The sequence below is a fragment of the Chiloscyllium plagiosum genome, unplaced genomic scaffold (assembly GCF_037043375.1).
Source record: "Chiloscyllium plagiosum isolate Xiang-an unplaced genomic scaffold, Cpla_swu_hap1 HiC_scaffold_15, whole genome shotgun sequence".
Classification (NCBI taxonomy): Eukaryota; Metazoa; Chordata; class Chondrichthyes; order Orectolobiformes; family Hemiscylliidae; genus Chiloscyllium; species Chiloscyllium plagiosum.
This window is the reverse complement of record NW_028270153.1, coordinates 68,626,443-68,633,407: the sequence shown is the minus strand read 5'-3', so window position 1 is coordinate 68,633,407 and position 6,965 is coordinate 68,626,443.

Below are 6,965 nucleotides of genomic sequence, written 5' to 3'. Positions count from 1 at the left end.
ACTGCACTCCACTGACACTGACACTGACATCAACATGTAACTCCCATACCCACAATACCAAACCCCAGCCCCTACACACACTGCACTCCACTGACACTGACACTGACATCAACATGTAACTCCCATACCCACAATACCAAACCCCAGCCCCTACACACACTGCACTCCACTGACACATGAACATGTAACTCCCATACCCACAATACCAAACCCCAGCCCCTACATACACTGCACTCCACTGACACTTACATCCACATGTAACTCCCGTACCCACAATACCAAACCCCAGCCCCTACACACACTGCACTCCACTGACACTTACATCATGTAACTCCCATACCCACAATACCAAACCCCAGCCCCTACATACACTGCACTCCACTGACACTTACACCAACATGTAACTCCCATACCCACAATACCAAACCCCAGCCCCTACACACACTGCACTCCACTGACACTTACACCAACATGTAACCCCCACACCCACAATACCAAACCCCAGCCCCTACATACACTGCACTCCACTGACACTTACACCAACATGTAACCCCCACACCCACAATACCAAATCCCAGCCCCTACACACACTGCACTCCACTGACACATCAACATGTAACTCCCATACCCACAATACCAAACCCCAGCCCCTACACACACTGCACTCCACTGACACATCAACATGTAACTCCCATACCCAGAATACCAAACCCCAGCCCCGACATACACTTCACTCCACTGACACATCAACATGTAACTCCCATACCCACAATACCAAACCCCAGCCCCTACATACACTGCACTCCACTGACACTTACACCAACATGTAACTCCCATACCCACAATACCAAACCCCAGCCCCTACACACACTGCACTCCACTGACACTTACACCAACATGTAACTCCCATACCCACAATACCAAACCCCAGCCCCTACATACACTGCACTCCACTGACACATCAACATGTAACTCCCATACCCACAATACCAAACCCCAGCCTCTACATACACTGCACTCACTCCACTGACACATCAACATGTAACTCCCATACCCACAATACCAAACCCCAGCCCGTACACACACTGCACTCCACTGACACTTACACCAACATGTAACCCCCATACCCACAATACCAAACCCCAGCCCCTACACACACTGCACTCCACTGACACTTACATCCACATGTAACTCCCATACCCACAATACCAAACCCCAGCCCCTACACACACTGCACTCCACTGACACACCAACATGTAATTCCCATACCCACAATACCAAACCCCAGCCCCTACATACACTGCACTCCACTGACACATCAACATGTAACTCCCATACCCACAATACCAAACCCGAGCCCCTACATACACTGCACTCCACTGACGCATCCACATGTAACTCCCATACCCACAATACCAAACCCCAGCCCCTACAAACACTGCACTCCACTGAAACATCCACATGTAACTCCCATACCCACAATACCAAACCCCAGCCCCTACATACACTGCACTCCACTGACACATCAACATGTAACCCCCACACCCACAATACCAAACCCCAGCCCCTACACACACTGCACTCCACTGACACTTACATCAACATGTAACTCCCATACCCACAATACCAAACCCCAGCCCCTACATACACTGCACTCCACTGACACTTACACCAACATGTAACCCCCACACCCACAATACCAAACCCCAGCCCCTACATACACTGCACTCCACTGACACATCAACATGTAACTCCCATACCCACAATACCAAACACCAGCCCCTACATACACTGCACTCCACTGACACTTACACCAACATGTAACCCCCACACCCACAATACCAAACCCCAGCCCCTACACACACTGCACTCCACTGACACTTACACCAACATGTAACTCCCATACCCACAATACCAAACCCCAGCCCCGACACACACTGCACTCCACTGACACTTACACCAACATGTAACCCCCACACCCACAATACCAAACCCCAGCCCCTACACACACTGCACTCCACTGACACTTACATCAACATGTAACTCCCATACCCACAATACCAAACCCCAGCCCCTACACACACTGCACTCCACTGACACTTACATCAACATGTAACTCCCATACCCACAATACCAAACCCCAGCCCCTACAAACACTGCACTCCACTGAAACATCCACATGTAACTCCCATACCCACAATACCAAACCCCAGCCCCTACATACACTGCACTCCACTGACACATCAACATGTAACTCCCATACCCACAATACCAAACCCCAGCCCCTACACACACTGCACTCCACTGACACTTACATCAACATGTAACTCCCATACCCACAATACCAAACCCCAGCCCCTACAAACACTGCACTCCACTGAAACATCCACATGTAACTCCCATACCCACAATACCAAACCCCAGCCCCTACATACACTGCACTCCACTGACACTTACACCAACATGTAACCCCCACACCCACAATACCAAACCCCAGCCCCTACATACACTGCACTCCACTGACACATCAACATGTAACTCCCATACCCACAATACCAAACACCAGCCCCTACATACACTGCACTCCACTGACACTTACACCAACATGTAACCCCCACACCCACAATACCAAACCCCAGCCCCTACACACACTGCACTCCACTGACACTTACACCAACATGTAACTCCCATACCCACAATACCAAACCCCAGCCCCGACACACACTGCACTCCACTGACACTTACACCAACATGTAACCCCCACACCCACAATACCAAACCCCAGCCCCTACACACACTGCACTCCACTGACACTTACATCAACATGTAACTCCCATACCCACAATACCAAACCCCAGCCCCTACACACACTGCACTCCACTGACACTTACATCAACATGTAACTCCCATACCCACAATATCAAACCCCAGCCCCTACACACACTGCACTCCACTGACACTTACATCAACATGTAACTCCCATACCCACAATACCAAACCCCAGCCCCTACACACACTGCACTCCACTGACACTTACATCAACATGTAACTCCCATACCCACAATATCAAACCCCAGCCCCTACACACACTGCACTCCACTGACACTTACATCATGTAACTCCCATACCCACAATACCAAACCCCAGCCCCTACACACACTGCACTCCACTGACACTTACACCAACATGTAACGCCCATACCCACAATACCAAACCCCAGCCCCGACATACACTGCACTCCACTGACACATCCACATGTAACTCCCATACCCACAATACCAAACCCCAGCCCCTACAAACACTGCACTCCACTGAAACATCCACATGTAACTCCCATACCCACAATACCAAACCCCAGCCCCTACATACACTGCACTCCACTGACACATCAACATGTAACTCCCATACCCACAATACCAAACCCCAGCCCCTACACACACTGCACTCCACTGAAACATCCACATGTAACTCCCATACCCACAATACCAAACCCCAGCCCCTACAAACACTTCACTCCACTGAAACATCCACATGTAACTCCCATACCCACAATACCAAACCCCAGCCCCTACATACACTGCACTCCACTGACACATCAACATGTAACTCCCATACCCACAATACCAAACCCCAGCCCCTACACACACTGCACTCCACTGACACTTACATCATGTAACTCCCATACCCACAATACCAAACCCCAGCCCCTACATACACTGCACTCCACTGACACTTACATCCACAAGTAACTCCCATACCCACAATACCAAACCCCAGCCCCTACATACACTGCACTCCACTGACACATCCACATGTAACTCCCATACCCACAATACCAAACCCCAGCCCCTACACACACTGCACTCCACTGACACTTACATCATGTAACTCCCATACCCACAATACCCCCAGCCCCTACATACACTGCACTCCACTGACACTTACACCAACATGTAACTCCCATACCCACAATACCAAACCCCAGCCCCTACATACACTGCACTCCACTGACACTTACACCAACATGTAACCCCCACACCCACAATACCAAACCCCAGCCCCTACACACACTGCACTCCACTGACACTTACATCAACATGTAACTCCCATACCCACAAAGCAAACCCCAGCCCCTACACACACTGCACTCCACTGACACTTACACCAACATGTAACCCCCACACCCACAATACCAAACCCCAGCCCCTACATACACTGCACTCCACTGATACATCAACATGTAACTCCCATACCCACAATACCAAACACCAGCCCCTACACACACTGCACTCCACTGACACTTACACCAACATGTAACTCCCATACCCACAATACCAAACCCCAGCCCCTACATACACTGCACTCCACTGACACTTACACCAACATGTAACCCCCACACCCACAATACCAAACCCCAGCCCCTACACACACTGCACTCCACTGACACTTACATCAACATGTAACTCCCATACCCACAATACCAAACCCCAGCCCCTACACACACTGCACTCCACTGACACATCAACATGTAACTCCCATACCCACAATACCAAACCCCAGCCCCTACATACACTGCACTCCAATGACACTTACATCAACATGTAACCCCCACACCCACAATACCAAACCCCAGCCCCTACATACACTGCACTCCACTGACACTTACATCCACATGTAACTCCCATACCCACAATACCAAACCCCAGCCCCTACACACACTGCACTCCACTGACACATCAACATGTAACTCCCATACCCACAATACCAAACCCCAGCCCCTACACACACTGCACTCCACTGACACATCAACATGTAACTCCCATACCCACAATACCAAACCCCAGCCCCGACATACACTGCACTCCACTGACACTTACATCCACATGTAACTCCCATACCCACAATACCAAACCCCAGCCCCTACACACACTGCACTCCACTGACACATCAACATGTAACTCCCATACCCACAATACCAAACCCCAGCCCCAACACATACACATCATTGACATACATCGACATGTAACTCCCATACCCACAGCACCAAGCCCCCACCCCCTTCCCTCCACCAACTCTCATACCCACTGCACCAAACCCCAGCCCCAACCCCCTACACACACTGCACTCCCCCAACTCTCATACCCACTGCACCAAACCCCAGCCCCACCCCCTACACACACTGCACTCCCCCAACTCTCATACCCACTGCACCAAACCCCAGCCCCACCCCCTACACACACTACACTCCACCAACTCTCATACCCACTGCACCAAACCCCAGCCCCACCCCCTACACACACTACACTCCACCAACTCTGATACCCACTGCACCAAACCCCAGCCCCACCCCCTACACACACTACACTCCACCAACTCTCATACCCACTGCACCAAACCCCAGCCCCAACCCCCTAACACATTGCTCTCCACTGACACATCAACATGTAACTCCCATACCCACAGCACCAAATCCCAGCCCCCAGCCCCAACTCACACCAGAATTCCCCGACACATATATCAACCTATAACTGTCACACCCAAAACATCAAACCCCAGTCCCCACACCCTACACACGCTGCACTCCACCGACACACATCAACATATATCTCCCATACCCACAGCACCAAACCCCAGCCCCCACACCTACACACACTGCACTCCACCGACACATACATCAACATATAACTCCCATACCCACAGCACCAAACCCCAGTCCACACACCCTACACACGCTGCACTCCACCGACACACATCAACATATAACTCCCATACCCACAGCACCAAACCCCAGCCCCCACACCTACACACACTGCACTCCACCGACACATACATCAACATATAACTCCCATACCCACAGCACCAAACCCCAGTCCCCTCCCAACCCCAACCTCCTTCCCCATATGGACACATGTTCCCATACGCAAACACATACAACATATCCACGCACAAACCCCCCCCATAGCCACCCACACATACCCCTCCTCAAGCTCCTCACCACCACACACACATCATTACCCCAAACCCTTCCTACACCACACACACCCTAGCCCACCCCCTCACATACCAACTACACACGTGTCACCCCCATTCCACTTTTTAAAAATTTATTCGCAGGACAATGGTGTCCACTGCCAATCCAGTTAAGAGTCAGCCACATTGCTGTGGGACTGGTCTGACCAGGTAAGAATGGCAGTTTCCTTCCATAAAAGGCATGATTGTACCAGATTGGCTTTCCCAACAATTGACAATGGATTAACAGTCATCATTAGACTCATAATTCCAGATTTTGTTTATTTCAAATTCCACCATCTGCTGTTAACATTACATGTGTCTCTGGATTAACAGTCCAGCACTAATACTATTAGACCATTCCCTCCCTCGCAAACCATTACCACCCACAAACACACCACTCTAAACACTCACACACCCCCACCTCACACACACAACCAACTCAAACCTAAAGCCCCATAAACATCCCACACAGACACACCTACACTCAGACAGTCCACGCCCAAACACACACACAACCATCTCCACCTGCTCCACCTCCCTTCACACACTCACAGAGCTGTGTTCACACTCCCACCCACTCAGGGCAGTCCGCACATTCCCTTTTGACAATCTATGGCTGGACGTTCTATAGCCTTAGCAGTGCCAGAATCACGTATTGCCACAGCTGGGATTAGAAACAGACCTGAAGGAAGTTGGAGCCTGTACTTCAAGTGAATCCTTGACCAGATGGGCCAATGGGCTTATGCCCGAAACATCGATTCTCCTGTTCCTTTGATGCTGCCTGACCTGCTGCGCTTTTTCAGCAACACATTTTTAAGCTCTGATCTCCAGGATCTGCAGTCCTCACTTTCTCCTTATACACTTAATGGTAAGGTCCTAGGGAATGTTGCTGAACAAAGAGACCTTGGAGTGCAGGCTCCTTGAAAGTGGAGTCGCAGGTAGATAGGATAGTG